The sequence below is a fragment of the Podarcis erhardii genome (genome assembly GCF_964252035.2).
Source record: "Podarcis erhardii genome assembly, chromosome: 1".
Classification (NCBI taxonomy): domain Eukaryota; kingdom Metazoa; phylum Chordata; class Lepidosauria; order Squamata; family Lacertidae; genus Podarcis; species Podarcis erhardii.
The window spans coordinates 29,337,355-29,353,186 of record NC_138497.1 but is presented as its reverse complement, the minus strand read 5'-3'; the positions used below and the strand labels follow the sequence as shown (position 1 = coordinate 29,353,186).

The 15,832-nt window shown below is 42.5% G+C and overlaps 1 protein-coding gene and 1 long non-coding RNA gene across 21 annotated transcripts in view; both read left to right on the top strand.

Moving 5' to 3' along the window:
* NRXN3 (neurexin 3) overlaps positions 1-15,832 on the top strand; it is a 1,212,171-nt gene that overhangs the window by 466,645 nt on the left and 729,694 nt on the right. The gene's annotated exons all lie outside the window — the stretch shown is intronic.
* Positions 1-15,832, top strand: part of LOC309345477 — a 61,314-nt gene that overhangs the window by 10,536 nt on the left and 34,946 nt on the right. Inside the window, exons 2-4 of one of the 2 annotated variants that reach the window (XR_014158245.1) lie at positions 1,984-2,065; positions 12,003-12,119; positions 14,137-14,169. This is a non-coding gene — a long non-coding RNA (uncharacterized lncRNA). Of the gene's footprint in view, positions 1-1,983; positions 2,066-12,002; positions 12,120-14,136; positions 14,170-15,832 lie in introns of those variants that run through there. The other variant, XR_014158244.1, reaches the window with a different exon arrangement.

Sequence of the window (15,832 nt, the reverse complement as noted above, 5' to 3'; positions counted from 1 at the left end):
GGCAAATGTTAGGTTCTGCACTTGGTCAAGAAGAACTAGCTGCACTAATATAAAATGGGGGGACACCTGGCTTACTAGTAGGGTCTAGGGGTCTTGGTGGACTACTAGCTTAATATGAGTCAACAGTGTGAGGCAGCAGCAAAAAAAGCTAGTGCTAATCTAGGCTGCATCAACAGAAGTATAGTGTCTAGATCAAGGAAAGTAATAGTACCACCCTATTCTGCCTTGGTCAGACCACACCTGGAATACTGTGTCCAGATCTGGGCATCACACTTTAAGAAGGATGCTGACAAGCTGGAATGTGTGCAGAGGAAGGCAAGTTTCTGGAAACCAAGCCTTATGTATAATGGTTGAAGGAGCTGGGTGTGTTTAGCCTGGAAAAGAAGAGACAGAGAAGAAATATGATAGCTATCTTCTACTATCTGAAGGGCTGTCACATGGAAGATAGAACAAGCTTGGTTTTTTGCTGCTCTGGAGGGTAGGATTCGAACCACTGTCTTCAAGTTATAAGAAAAGAGATTCCAACTAAACACCAGGAAGACCTTTGTGATGGAAAGAGCTGTTTGACAGTGGAAAGGTCTTCCTTGGGAGGTTGTGGTATCTCCTTCCTTGAAAGGTTTTAAGCAGAGGTTGAATGGCCATCTGTCATGGATGCTTTAGTTGAGATTCCTGCATTGCAGGGGGTTGGACTAGATGACCCTCGGGGTCCTACTATCTCTACATGGTGATTCTATGGTTGCCTGTAGATTTCTAGGGCAAAGTTAAGGTGTTTACATTAGTGTTTAAAGGTCTAAATGACTCAGGCCCCAAATACCTGAAAGATTGTCTCTTTCCCTACACAACCTCTTGGGTGCTAAGATTGTCATAGGGAATCATTTTGGTAGTTCCTCCACCTTCAGATGTTGGTGGTGGCCCAGTATAGGGCTTTATCTGTGGTGACCTCTAAGCTGTGAAACTCCCCTCAGAGGTGTTTCTGGCACCTTCATTATACAACTTCTGGAAAATGCTGAAGATGCACCTTTGCACACTGGCTTTTTGATATTTTGAGGATCCACCTTGTTTTTGTGTTTATAACTTCTTTTAAAGTGTTTTTAATACTGTGTTTTAATATTGTGACCCGCCTCTGGGGACCTTAGGGTGATGGGTAGGTAATCAGTAAAGATTCCAAACTTGCAGACAGCTGACTAAAGACATTTTACTACAACAGTGAGGGAAGAATAATAGTATTTCAAGAAGGAGTCCTGTGGCACTATAAATAGTGCATAATGACCTGGATGTAAGTAGCACTAAACTCAGCTGTGCTTGCTTCTGTGGGTTAAACCTGCAAAACATTGTTGAGCTTTAACAAAAGCTCTTTACTATTGTGAAATGTAGCCTTAAGCTTTTAATTAGGGATGCAAACAATCCTGCAAACAAGTGCTGCCATTTATCTTGCTAGTGTGAAGTAAAGGACTTGAAAGTCTCTCTTTCACTTCATTCACTGTGGAAAAAATGGTGTGTCAGTTATTCCTAGCACTACTGCTGATGGTGTCATCAGTCTTGCTCTGGAGAAAGTCCTGGGGCCGCATTCCCCTCCCCCCCCACTTGTATTATACAATACAGTGGTACCTCGGGTTCCATATGGTTCAGGTTACAGACTCCACCAACCCAGAAATAGTACTTCGGGTTAAGAACTTTGCTTCAGGATGAGAACAGAAATTGCATGGTGGCGGTGGGAGGCCCCATTAGCTAAAGTGGTGCTTCAGGTTAAGAACAGTTTCAGGTTAACCTCCGGAATGAATTAAGCACATAGCCAGAGGTACCACTGTACTTTCTGATAGGAGCAGAAGATTCTCGATTCTATACTTCTTGCAAGGTTCAAGGCAATCATGTTTCCACATTAATTTATATGTTTCCACAGCATATAAATTCACTGGCAGAAATTATGCTATTAAAATGCTTACTTCCTAAAACACCATCTCCTTTCCCCTCTTCATGCTGAAGTTTGAACATGCTGATTTCCATCCCTACAAAGTCTTGAAGAAATAGAGATCCAAGCAAGGAAATTGTGGTTTCAGAAAACAAGGTCAGTGGATGAGATTTTCAGTATCACAGGGAACAAAGTTAAGGTTGAATCACTTAAAAAATTAGAAAGCAAATCTTATCAGGTGCTACCCTTCTGTATATTGTGAGAAAGGGTGCTATTTATTGACACTAGTTTCTTCAAACATGTGTCTACCTCTCTGGAACTCTCTCTCTCAAAACGTCATTCTAAATTTATGTTTTAAGAACATATGGTGCAACTTAATAAAACTGAAGAAGAACAAAGCAACCTAAATAGCTGTGTCTATAAATCTAGCTGAGTTGTGTTGCTTCTGTAAAGCATGTTTTTAATAACCTTCTAATGTTTAGTGAATCAAATCTGGCAGATAATGAGCACCATCTAGTGATGCAGTACCTTGCCTAATCTGTGCAGAATGACAGGCTGATCTACATGCGGCAAATGTGGTTGGCTGCTGTTCAGCTGCTTATTTCAAAATACATCTCTAAGTAGGCATCAAGGTGACATTTCACAGGAGGAAAATGTCGGCACTAATTAATTGTTGATGTGAAGTTATTAGTCACTCCAGTGCAGTTGCTCTCCTTACAGATTATTTTGTTTTCTATATTTAATATGGCACTTTTAAAAGGCACAATGTTCTGAAGAACTTGGCATTCCAAATATATTAACTCTGTATGTAATAACAGTGTTTGTGGCCCACTTCTAACACATATGATTGAAGTAGTCGTGCATTGCTATTGTGATGGAAATGCACAAAATTGATATGGAGCTCAAAGGAAGGGCAAACAAGTGGAAATTTATGGGTGACATTAGAGCTAGTGAGAAGCAATGATACAATCCTAAAAAACACAAACCCATGACATTGACTTAGTATTTAAAAAAGAAATTGTTTTTATAAAATAGCTCTTTCCCCCTCCCACCTGAAAATTTGATTCACTGGTTCTTTAGAACATTTGCTTGGGTTCAGTTGGATTTATGTTCAGTCCCCAATTAAAATAATCACATGTAGCAAAACTGGAATGATACCTGCTTAACACACTGGAGAGTTGTAGTCTCACAGTAGACCAGCCTTTGCCTGCCAGCCTGATCCTCTGACATGTTTTGACCTCAATGTTTTGATCACAACATTGACCACAAGCATGGTCAAGGAGCAGGGATGAGAGGAGAGGCAGTTCTACAGCATCTGGAAGACACCAGATTGGGGAAGACTGCAGTAGATAATAGTTGGCCAATAATACACTCAGTACAAAGCAGCTTTGTGCACTCTGTGTTAATGGCTGTGTACTCTGAATGTCATAATTTTATCTGTACCCAAAGTAATTCCTTATCTTCTGATGGATCCTTTGCCATCCAAGTAGAAGGATAGAAGTATTATCAATGAATTCTATTTCAAAGAAGAGTTCAATAAACAGTGTGAACTTTAATATCCATGGAGCTGGTCTTGGGTGTGTTTTTTACTATGGTTGTTAGCTTTCATCCACAGCTAACCTCTCAACCAGTGGGCTTGTCTACCTGTCATTATTGCATCATTGATGGCATTATTGCATCACTGGTTGTCTTACAAACTTAGAGACAAGTTAGCAGGCACTGTTAATCAATGTAGCAGCAGTTTGCCCTCAGCTCCCCTTCCCTCCTGCCTTTTATCTGCTGAGCACAATTGTGCTCAAGCATTGGAAATAGTCATCTTACTGTTTCAGCTGTTCTAAGAATAAGCAGGAGGAACCATCTTAATCTGTAGCTGCCCACATGATCAGCATTCGTTTCCCAGCATGTAGGTAGGTGATTAATATTAATCTGTCTAGTCAAAGATTGTAGACAGCTTGGGAAGGATCCTCTCTTCATGAGTATAATACATTCTTTGTGCATTGTATCAATGACTTTGTCTTTATTTAAGGAATGTGGGGCAGGTGTGTAGGAGATTACAGCACAGGGGCCCAACTACATTTTATGCAGGAAATCTGTGGTTAATCTCCTGACCACAACAACAACTCCCTCCCCAGTACAGCTATGAGGGGCAGCTGCCAGTTTGTTTGTAGAAGAAGTTGTTCAACCATTTCCTGTGTATTGATTACTAATCAGAATCGCATTCCCAAAGCTGTTTTAACTACCTACCCTGCCCATTGTGGGCAGAGAAATGGATCAGGAATACAGTACGGGAGGGAAAGATGCTTAAATACTCCATCACTACCACAGCTCTGAACAGGTCTCCAGTGTCCATATTTAAGAAAAAATATTCATGGACCTTCTTCATAATGTGATGGTTGGCCTATGACCTGGCACATTTTCTGCTTTTTTGAAGAAAGTCATTTACATTTTCATCACCCTCTAGCATTTTCTCTAGTACCTAGCACTCTGATTTTGTTTGCCATCATATCCCTGGTATCAGTAGGAATATTATGGAAAATTTATTTCCTTCTTAAACTACTGATTGTTCTGGTGTGGAACCCAGCCAGGACCCTGTTTTCCAACTCTAATATTTGTGGTTTTACTCAACAGGGTTGTTGTTATTGTTTTGCACATTAACCCACCCCCAATTACGCTCTGTTTTGTTTTATTTACAATTCTTCATAGAGAGTTGTTCCACTCTCTTGATCTTTTTCATTTCCCTTTTCTGAACCTTTTTTGAAATCTAAATTCTTTTTGATAAGAGTATTCCAAATGAAGCTGCATGATACATTTGTATAATAGCATTATGATACTAGCAGCTTTATTTTTAATTCCTTTCCTAATGATCTGTAGCATGGAAGTCACCTTTTTCGTCATCAAGCTATCCACTACAACTGCAAGGTCTTGTACCTGGTTAGTCGCTTCCAGTTCAGACCCCGTGAGCACATATGGGAAAGCAAGATAGTTTTGCACCAACATGCTTCAGTCTACACTTGTTTCCATTGAATTTTGTTTGCCATTTTACCACCGATTCTCTCAGTTTTGAGATGTCCCACTGAGTTCAGGTGGACATTCATTTAGGTAAGTGGGTGTTGGATTGCAGCCCCTGCAGTAGTAGCAATGCTCCTACAATACTCTGGAGAAGACTTGCCTGGTTGCTCTAGCATCCCTCACTCTGAGGCATTGTGGGGCAAGAATGTTGTACCATCAGGACCGGGTGAGGAGGAACAGTTGTGCCATTGGGGTGGGGGGGTGGGAGGGACAGAGTTGTGGTGAAGGAGGAGAAGGTCACAGAGGCAAAGTGACTTTTGGTTGCCTGGATGGAGGATAGAGAAGGGTGTGTGAATGTGTGTGCAGGTAAAATCTATGTTCAAGCCTCCATCCATTTGGCTTCTGGCTCCACAAACCACTGGCATGTGATGCACTGGGAAGTTGAGCAGCAGGGAATGCAGCCATTTGGCTGGGAAAAGCTTCCCACTCCTGCTATACAAGGTCATTCAGGTATGGATTTAAATAACTATCTGATCGACTGACTACGTTTCTTTCACAGGGTGAGAGGGCATTCTTATTTTTACAGAGTGTTATATTTTAGTTGTCAGAATAAGCTGACCCTCAAGTTGCTTTATTATCTATAAAATAAGAAGTCCACCATAAACTTGGAAACACAAAGGGGTGTGTTGCCATGGATCTGTTACTGATACATGAAATGTTTCTTTTTAAAATAATAATAATAATAATAATAACTGCTTCAAATGTTTATGCAGGCAGGTGTTGTGTAGGTGTTACCTGTAGGAGGCTGGCTTGAGTGTATCAACTCCTTACCTGGAGTAGAATGGGGCCTCCAAACAGCATCTGTTCTTCCTTCTTCTCCTTCTCCAAATGCAATATGATACTAGTTTTAGCCTTTTTTCAGTTGTGTAGACAGCAACACAGATGGGCTATAGCATTTTAAAACTTCCACATAGAGAAGCAGCTGCACCAAACACTTCCAGACAAGCATCACAGTTGGGTATCAAAAGTTCCAGAGAAATAACTTAACAGCCCGTGAGATAATAACAATCAAATAGGCTAGGCCATGAAGGGTAGATGGCAGAAAATTAAAAGCAGAACAAGGACTAACCGCAGATGCTATAATACAAGACAAGAGAAGAAATGTGTAGGAGACAAATGGACCGCACTTTGTTCGAAGGTGGAAGGACTGGGAGCCTAAGATTCAGTAATGTTGCCTGTGCTTTATATGGATCACTTATATAAAATGCCAGGGTAACAGTTTTACAGCAGGTATCTTGACCTGCTAGATTATGGATGCTGGAGTATCAGTACTCGCTTGCTTTTTGTTCTGATCTATGTAAGAAACATGGGGACGCGGGTGGCGCTGTGGGTAAAACCTCAGCGCCTAGGACTTGCCGATCGCATGGTCGGCGGTTCGAATCCCCGCGGCGGGGTGCGCTCCCGTCGTTTGGTCCCAGCGCCTGCCAACCTAGCAGTTCGAAAGCACCCCGGGTGCAAGTAGATAAATAGGGACCACTTTATAGCGGGAAGGTAAACGGCGTTCCGTGTGCTGCGCTGGCTCGCCAGATGCAGCTTGTCACGCTGGCCACGTGACCCGGAAGTGTCTGCGGACAGCGCTGGCTCCTGGCCTATAGAGTGAGATGAGCGCACAACGCTAGAGTCTGGCAAGACTGGCCCGAACGGGCAGGGGTATCTTTACCTTTTTATGTAAGAAACATACATTACTTTCTTAATCTCTACAACCAAGAACATTCATGTGATGGAATCACAGAATCAATATAGTGGGAATAGATGGGCATTGCAAATTGTTTCAAAGGCATAAAGAGGACATAGCTTTTAACGGTAAAAATGGCAAAGTTCAAATGCCCCAGTGATAATTACAGGTGAATATTGTGGAAAAGTTCATTTATTTCAGTAATTCAGTAATTTAAAAGGTGAAACTAATATATGAGATAGACTCATGACGTGCAAAGCGAGATATGTCAAGCCTTTATTTGTTATAATTGTGATGATCATGGCGTACAGCTGATGAAAACCCCAAATTAACAATCTCAGAAAATTAGAATATTAAATGACCAACACCAGCTGATGACATGGCTCCCCAAATCAACACAGACTGTGGAAACTTCACACTGGACTTCAAGCATCTGGCATTGTGTGCCTCCCCATTCTTCCTCCAGACTCTGGGTCCTTGGTTTCCAAATGAGATGGCAAAAGTTGCTCTCATCAGAAAAGAGATTTGGGGAGCCATGTCATCATCTGGTGTTGGTCCACTGTGCTTCATTAAGTCCAGGGTCAACACAGCCATCTACCAGGAGATTCTGGAGCATTTCATGCTTCCTTCCGCAGACGAGCTTTATGGGAATGCTGACTTCATTTTTCTAGCAGGACTTTGGCACCTGCCCATACTGCCAAAAGTACCAAAACCTGGTTCAATGCCCATGGGCTTACTGTGCTTGATTGGCCAGCAACCTCACCTGACCAGAACCCCATAGAGAATCTATGGGGCATTGCTAAGAGACAGATGAGAGACATGAGGCCGAGCAATGCAGAAGAGCTGAAGGCTGCTATTGAAGCTTCCTGGTCTTCCATAACACCTCAGCAGTGCCACAGGCTGATAGCATCCATGCCACACAACACTGAAGCAGTAATTGATGCAAAAGGGGCCCAACCAAGTACTGAGTACATATGCATGCTTCTACTTCTCAAAGGTCAAATATTGCTCTATTTGCAGTCCTTGTTTTGCTGATTTCATTTAATATTCTAATTTTCTGAGATTGTTAATTTGGGGTTTTCATCAGCTGTACGCCATGATCATCACAATTATAACAAATAACGGCTTGACATATCTCAGTTTGCATGTCATGAGTCTATCTCATATATTAGTTTCACCTTTTAAGTTGAATTACTGAAATAAATGAACTTTTCCACTATATTCTAATTTTCTGAGTTTCACCTGTATCTTCTTCAGATAATTCAGCAATAAGACTTTCTTATTCACAATCCCAGGTATAAATAGAGTCATGTTCAAGGGTTGGGGAATGCCATATACAGTTGTACCTTGGTTTAAGAACAGTCCGGTTTAAGAAACATTCGGTTTACAGACTCCGCAAAACTGGAAATAGTTTCCCGGTTTGAGAACTTTACCTCGGTCTAAGAATAGAATCCAAATGGTGGAAGGGCACCAACAGTGGGAGGCCTCATTAGGGAAAGCATGCCTCGGTTTAAGAACAGTTTCGGTTTAAGAACGGACTTCAGACACGGATTAAGTTTGTAAACTGAGGTACCACTTAATGTAATACTTTACTTAAGAGAGAAGATTCAAATCTACCAGTATCATGATTATAAAGAGGAATTTGGACATTTTCATTCATGGGCTGATGGATGATTCAGTGGGGTCATCCACAGGACTAATCTAAGAAGGAAGAGAATCATCAACGAAGTGGAGGGGGAATGGCTTTGTTGCAGCAACAGCAGCCAAGAGAAACAGTGGTGCTGAACTTCTGTTTAAAAAATGAGACCTATTTGCATAATCTAAGTGTGCAACAGTAGACTCAATAGAAAGTTTTACCTGAGAATTGAATATGAGCATATTCAGTGCTGCTCTGTTTGCAGCTGAAACCTGTGACCAAGTGCTGATCAATGAGACATCAGTTAGTTGCTGTTCCCCAGTGACTCAACCACAGCCCAGGTTGGATGGGATGCTTCAAGGACCTAATATAGCACCGGTCCCTGGCACAGTTGGGGTGCGGAATGCCACTCCACCACATCAGATAGCTTGAGAAGCACTGGTCCACACTGACTGGCAGTGGCTCTCCAGGACACATGGCTTGTGAGTAGCCTAGAAGAATTGGCTGGTTGCAGGGTGGTTGGTAAGCCCCAGCCCCAGCATGTCTTCAGATTGCCTTGCTTCTCTGCACACACACACCCCAGCAAACACACACACATGCAATTCCCAACCTGTGTGGCCCATTAGCCTGTGCAGAGTTTCAGGCATTGGGGGGCAGCTGCAGTGCAAGAACAAGGAGTGTCGGTTTCAATCCTTAAAATGTGCAGCTCAAGGCTGTGCATTGCCAAGTGCTTTGGGGAGAGTTGAAAGGGCTTAGATTTGATTGGGTGTATTCTGTGATTCTGGATTACTTATGTGGAAAGAAAGATAAGCATGTATGGGGGACAGGAGAGTTGGACAAGCATCTGTTGTGCCTTGGGCTTTCACCACACACAATAACACAAATTAGGTTTCTTTGTGTGCATACTTTTCAGATAGTGGTAAAGTGGGTAAGAACCAGAGAATGGATGTAATATGCAGTTTGAAATATATAATTTTGTTGTATGAACCAGCTGGGTTTGCTTACAGTACTAAAACATTTTTATTGCTAACCATTTGTGTGTATGTGTGTGCGTGTGTGCTGGTGCATGTGTAATGAGAATGTTTAAGGAAAAAATCATGGTGGAATTGTCCTTTACAGGTGGCAGAATTATACTCTGCAAGTTTACAGGACAGATTTGTGTTCTACCAGTTGAGGGAGATTATAGGGCAGTGAAGTGATGTGGTATTCATTGGATGATGCCATTGATGTTCAAAGTACACAAGCACGTTGTTTTCAGGAATAAACTTTATTTCATGCAAGCAGCTTTCCATGCCAGCTGCAATATTTAATAATGTCTCTTCTCTCTATGTGGGTATATGTGTGAGAGAGAGACAGAGACAGAGACAGAGACAGAGACAGAGACAGAGACAGAGACAGAGACAGAGACAGAGACAGAGACAGAGACAGAGACAGAGACAGAGACAGAGACAGAGACAGAGACAGACAGAGAGATGCAGAACAATATAGGTATACTCTCAAGCTGGTTTGGAGGTTCTAGCAGGGGAACGCAGCTATCGTATACCCTTGACCAAAGAACGGTACACTCCTATCTGGGATGGTCATCCTCTTCCACCGAGCGCACAGCTTTGGGAGGGACGCACATGGAGCCAAGAAATGTGTGCAAAAATATACTTACTAGCGTGAAGTATGCAAAAAATGCATATGTTAATGAAAATAGCTTACAAAAAAAAATTGTAGTAGGAAAAACATTATGGCCCAGGCACCACATCCCTTCTCTTGCGGGGGCCCAATTAGTGCCATTGCCTTCCGTTAAGAGTTTGGGTGTAATCCTTGATGCCTCCCTTTCCATGGAGGCGCAGGTTACAGCAACAGGCAAGGCGACATTTTTCCACCTTCGCCGCATCAAGCAGTTGGTCCCTTACCTTTCCCACCCTGACTTGGCCACAGTGATCCATGCGACGGTCATCTCCAGGCTTGACTACTGTAATTCGCTCTATGCGGGGCTGCCCTTGAAGCTGTCCCAGAAACTCCAGCGGGTACAGAATGCTGCAGCGAGGCTCCTCACGGGGTCTCTGCCATGGGAGCATATTCACTCAGTGCTTTTCAAGCTGCACTGGCTCCCGGTGGAGTACAGGGTCAGATTTAAGGTGCTGCTTTTGACCTTTAAAGCCCTTCACGGCCTGGGACCCTCGTACCTATGGGACCGCCTCTCCCGGTATGCCCCACGGAGAGCCTCAAGGTCCATAAATAGCAACACCCTAGTGGTCCCAGGCCCTAAGGAAGTTAGATTGGCTTCAACCAGAGCCAGGGCCTTTTCAACTCTGGCTCCGGCCTGGTGGAACACTCTGCCTCATGAGACCAGGGCCCTGCAGGATCTGATTTCTTTCCGCAGGGCCTGTAAGACAGAGTTGTTCCACCTGGCCTTTGGCTTGGAGCCAATTTGATTCCCTCTCTCTCTCTTTCTCTCTCTCTCTCTCTTCTTTTCTTTTCTTTTCTTTTCCTTCTCCTCCTGTGACGAGGCTACATTTTAATATTTTAATGTTCCATTATTTTAATGTTGTATTTTATTTTTGTTTTTAAGTTGTAATCTTTCTTCTTGTTTTTATTATTGTTTGTAAGCCGCTCTGAGCCCAGCCTTGGCTGGGGAGAGCGGGGTATAAATAAAAAATTATTATTATTATTATCCTTCTGAAAGATGGTTTGTCAATGTGATGCCCTCCAGATGTTGTTAAAATCCAGTTAGTATTACTGCTAGTCAGGGATGATGGGAATTGTAGTCCAACAGCATCTGGAAGCTACCTGTTGGCTACCAGTGCTCTGGAGGAAATGTCACATTCTTTCAGTTCCCTGCTAAATCCTGTTCTGTGCTTATCATTGTGTTTAATCTTTGCTAGCTCAGCCAGAAATCTCGCTTTACAGTTGCCCTCCCCATCCCTTGACCTTCATGGCCTGGCCCCAAACCATCACATCTTAATTTTTCATTGTGCTTTTTCTCTGCTTTCACTTCATGTCAGCATAGAATCATAGAGTTGGAAGAGACCACAAGGACCATCGAGTCCAACCCCCTGCCAAGCAGGAAACACCATCAGAGCACTCCTGACATATGGTTGTCAAGCCTCTGCTTAAAGACCTCCAAAGAAGGAGACTCCACCACACTCCTTGGCAGCAAATTCCACTGTCAAACAGCTCTTACTGTCAGGAAGTTCTTCCTAATGTTTAGGTGGAATTTTCTTTCTTGTAGTTTGGATCCATTGCTCCGTGTCCGCTTCTCTGGAGCAGCATCCAGGATGTTTTCTAGCTCACCAAACACAGAAGCATGACAGGTATCATCTCACTCTTCCTGCCTCTAGAGGCAGATTTAGGGGAGCACGACTGGTTCAGTTGCACTGGGTGCAGACCCTCAGGGGCACCACAGCTATGAGGTAGAATGGAAGGCAAGAGGTAGAGGGGTCCCGAATTTTGGCCTCACAGAGGGCGCTGCTGAAATTTGAGGCCCTCAGATCCACCACTGCTCCCTCGCTAATTAAATTACAGACTTCACAATCCTGGACACTACCATAGCTTCTGTTTCTGTCCTGGCCTCCTTCATTAGGGTCTCCTGCACTGTAACTTTTGTACCAGTGTAGTGTAATGGTTAAAGTGTAGGTCCAGGGAGACCTGGGTTCTCAAATCCTCACTCAGCCACAAGCTTCACTTGGTGTCCTTGGGCCAGCTGCCATCTTTCAGTATAGCAGGTTGTTGTATAAAGGAGCAAGAACCCAGGAGAACATGTTGCCCGCTAGCTGTGGGCTGTTTTGCAGCTCACAATCAGAGAAGAAAGGAAGCATCAACTGCTAGAGTTCCTTCAGGTGAGTCAGATCTCTGCAAGACCTATGCTGTAAGCTGCCCAGAGTGGCTGGGGAAATCCAGGCAAACTAACAGTGGGCATAACTCACATTACCGTCCTTATGATTCTGTTAGGACACGAGGCACAGCTATCATTCTTGCACTGGGAGCAGACCCTCAGGGGCACCACAGCTATGAAGTAGAATGGAAGGCAAGAGGCAGAGGGGTGCCGAATTTTGGCCTCACACAGGGCATTGCTGAAATTTGAGGCCCTGAAGTCCACCACTGCTCCCTCTCTAATGAAGTAATAATAATATTTAATAATTTATTATTTATACCCCGCCCATCTGGCTGGGTTTCCCCAGCCACTCTGGGCAGCTTCCAACTGAATATTAAAAACAATACAGCATTAGACATTAAAAACTTCCCTAAAGAGGGCTGCCTTCAGTTGTCTTTTAAAAGTAAAATAATTATTTATTGCCTTGACATCTGCTGGGAGGGCGTTCCACAGGGCAGGCGCCACTACCGAGAAGGCCCTCTGCCTGGTTCCCTGTAACCTTACTTCTCGCAATGAGGGAACCGCCAGAAGGCCCTCGGCCGTTTAGGGCTTTAAAGGTCAGCACCAACACTTTGAATCGTGCTCAGAAACGTACTGGGAAGTTACAGACTTTGCAGTCCTGGGCACTACCATAGCTTCTGTTTCTGTCCTGGCCTCCTTCATTAGGGTCTCCTGTGCTGTAACTTTTGTACCAGTGTAGTGTAATGGTTAAAGTGTAGGTCCAGGGAGACCTGGGTTCTCAAATCCTCAATCAACCACAAGCCTCACTTGGCGTCCTTGGGCCAGCTGCCATCTTTCAGCTAAGCAGGTTGTAGTGAGAATAAAAAGGGAAAGGGGGAAACCATGTACATGACCTTGAGCTCCTTGGAGGAAAGGTGAGAAATAATAACAGTAACCATAACAATAATAAGCGACATTCCACGAATGAGTCCCTTCAATGCAAGGATTTCCATATGTGCACTCCTTAAATCTGCTCCAGAGGGTTGGAACAGATTTAGGAGGTACAGAGCAGGAGAAGAGGGGCAGAACATTGTGCTATGCAAGTAAAAGTCCTTTTGCTAGTGCAAAAATTGCCCTAGTGCTATGTCAGATTCCACCTATCTGTTACCATTATCAATATTACTGCCATTATTGTTATTAAAAAGCCTGACCAACCACCAAGTCACCTGCTGCTTACAGTAGACCTCTGGGTATCCTACAGCTTCGTTTAGTCAATGAAAATTCATTGTAAGGATAGCAGAATACTACCAGCCCAAATCAATTCACAATTCTGTAGGAGGTATTGATGGTGTATTCTCCATGCTTCTCTCCTCCAGCAGTGATATGGAAAATCAAGTACTTTGCTTAATTCAAATAATGTCTGTCTGTCTAAGGTAAGAATGTGCCTCAGGTCATCTTGAATGAATGGTGTTGTATTGATTTAAGCAAGTAAAATGAGAGAGAGGCCCTCCAGCCAAACTTTGATCTGCAGTTGCAGTTGGTTGCTTTGACCATATGGAACAATCAACCACCTTTTGAAAATTGCATACCTGCATAATTCTTTTTATATTAAATAAAAATGGGTTCCAAACCAGGAACATTTGTTCCATTTCTAACTTTCTGCAATGGAATTCAGATAGACTGAAAAGCTCTGGAATGTTGGAACTATGACAGATTGAAATTTAGGGAATCCACTCATTCTAAAATAAATAAATAAATAAATACTACTTTCATGTAAATACAGATTTTTATATTGAGTAAGGATGGCAAATAACACAGCCTCAAGACTCCCAAAGTGGCAGTTTAATATAGGATTAGTTTAATTTAGCATATACCCAACTATCATACCCACCCTTATCTTTTTTTCCCCCTTGGTAGTACAGAGATTTTGCAAGTCAATCAATCAATACCTTTCATTTCTGATATTCAAGACATGATTGATGTTGGACTTAACCACCCAGGGGTCCTTTACCTTTTTTTTTTTTTTTTTTTTTTACCTGTAGCCAAAGCAGCCCCACCAATGCACAGGAAGGAGGGATCAGTAGTGTTTTATTTTTATTTTTTTAAAATGATATTTTATTAAGTTTTAACAATAAAAAAGGTTAAAAAGCGTACAATAACGAAACACAGAAAAAAAATACATAAACACACAAATACACAAATACAAAAACTTCTCACAATTAACATAAAAACAAAGAAAAAACAAAAATCCCTCTTTTTTCCTCTCCTCTTTAATTAACTTATTTTCCTGACTTCCTCACATCTCCCTTTTTTGTATTCCACTTTAAAAGTTAGTTCAGCAAGCTCATTAACTTCAAACCTTCTTCTATCCTCAGACCATTTTTACTTAATTTACCTTATTACCAGAACCCCTTCATTTCATTTCAGTGTCATCAACATTCAAAAATTTTACAATGTTTCTGTAAATAGACTTTGAATTTCCTCCAATCTTCTTCCACCAACTCTTCTCCCTGGTCTCGGATTCTGCCAGTCATTTCCGCCATTTCCATATACTCCATTACTTGCATCTGTCATTCTTCCAAGGTGGGTAGATCTTGTGTCTTCCAATGCTTTGCGATGAGTATTCTTGCTGCTGTTGTTGCATACATAAAAAAAGTTCTAGGGATCAGTAGTGTTTTAAGTCTGCAGAAGTCTTTAAAGGAAAAAACCTTGAACATTCTTTGAGTTACAAGTTGTCATGGAATTAATTTTGTAAGTAAACCGCATATGTTCACTTTTAATCTCTTTCACTTGCAGACTATAGGGGCACATATTACATTTGCCACATCGGTAATGACCTCTCGTAATTGTAGATGATGGTTCTAGACAGTCAGTCCTAACTAATTGATTTCATAGGGACCCTTTCTTTCTCAGGCCCAAAAGGGGTGGATCTTTACAGCCAGGAATATCTTCAACGATGTGCCAGTGTTTATTTATAATGTTCCTAATTGTGCTCGGAATCCCTAGTCCCAATTACCATTGTTTAAAATATCCTTGCCTTGTTCTTTTATTCTGACCAAGTCTTTCAACCATCGTTTGGTGAAAGTGTACACCGAAGTCTGGTCTTATCAGATGGCATAAATTTCCCTCTCAGAATAATATGTGTGCAGCACAAGTATATGGATTTCTCACAGGTTTTCTTACTCACAAATGGTATCCGAAGTATCCCTAAGTGAGGAACCTTGCCTTGGATGGGAATGTGAATCAGTTCAGGCATTCTGCATCCTTCAGTCCCTCTCACCCATTCCAAGATGCTCTCACATCGCCTCCTGTGCTGTCTCTAGCCTCATTCTCCTCCTGTTGCCCTCCTGGTGCTTCCACTTCCTCCTCCTCCTCTACCATTATTTCTCAGCTTTCCCCTCATCTGCCTCTGAGCTGTGACCTCCCTCAAATCCCTGCTGTAAATCTAAACTTTCTTCCTCTTCTCTGGAAGTGTCAGGCTGGGGAGGTGGTCTCCACCATTCCTTCTCTACCCAGTCCCTGACAAAGAGCCATTTCCAGTCAGTGTGGACAATATTGACCATTATGGACCAATGGACGGAAAGCAACTTCCTGTTTTCCAAACATTGATAGTGCTCTCAGCCTCTTCGCTGAATCAGATTTAGAATCTTCCACAGTCCTTCCCATATCTAAATGGAATCTTGATGCCTGAAGAAGCATGTTTTTGAAAAGAAAAGGGGAGTATATGCTTCAAGATTG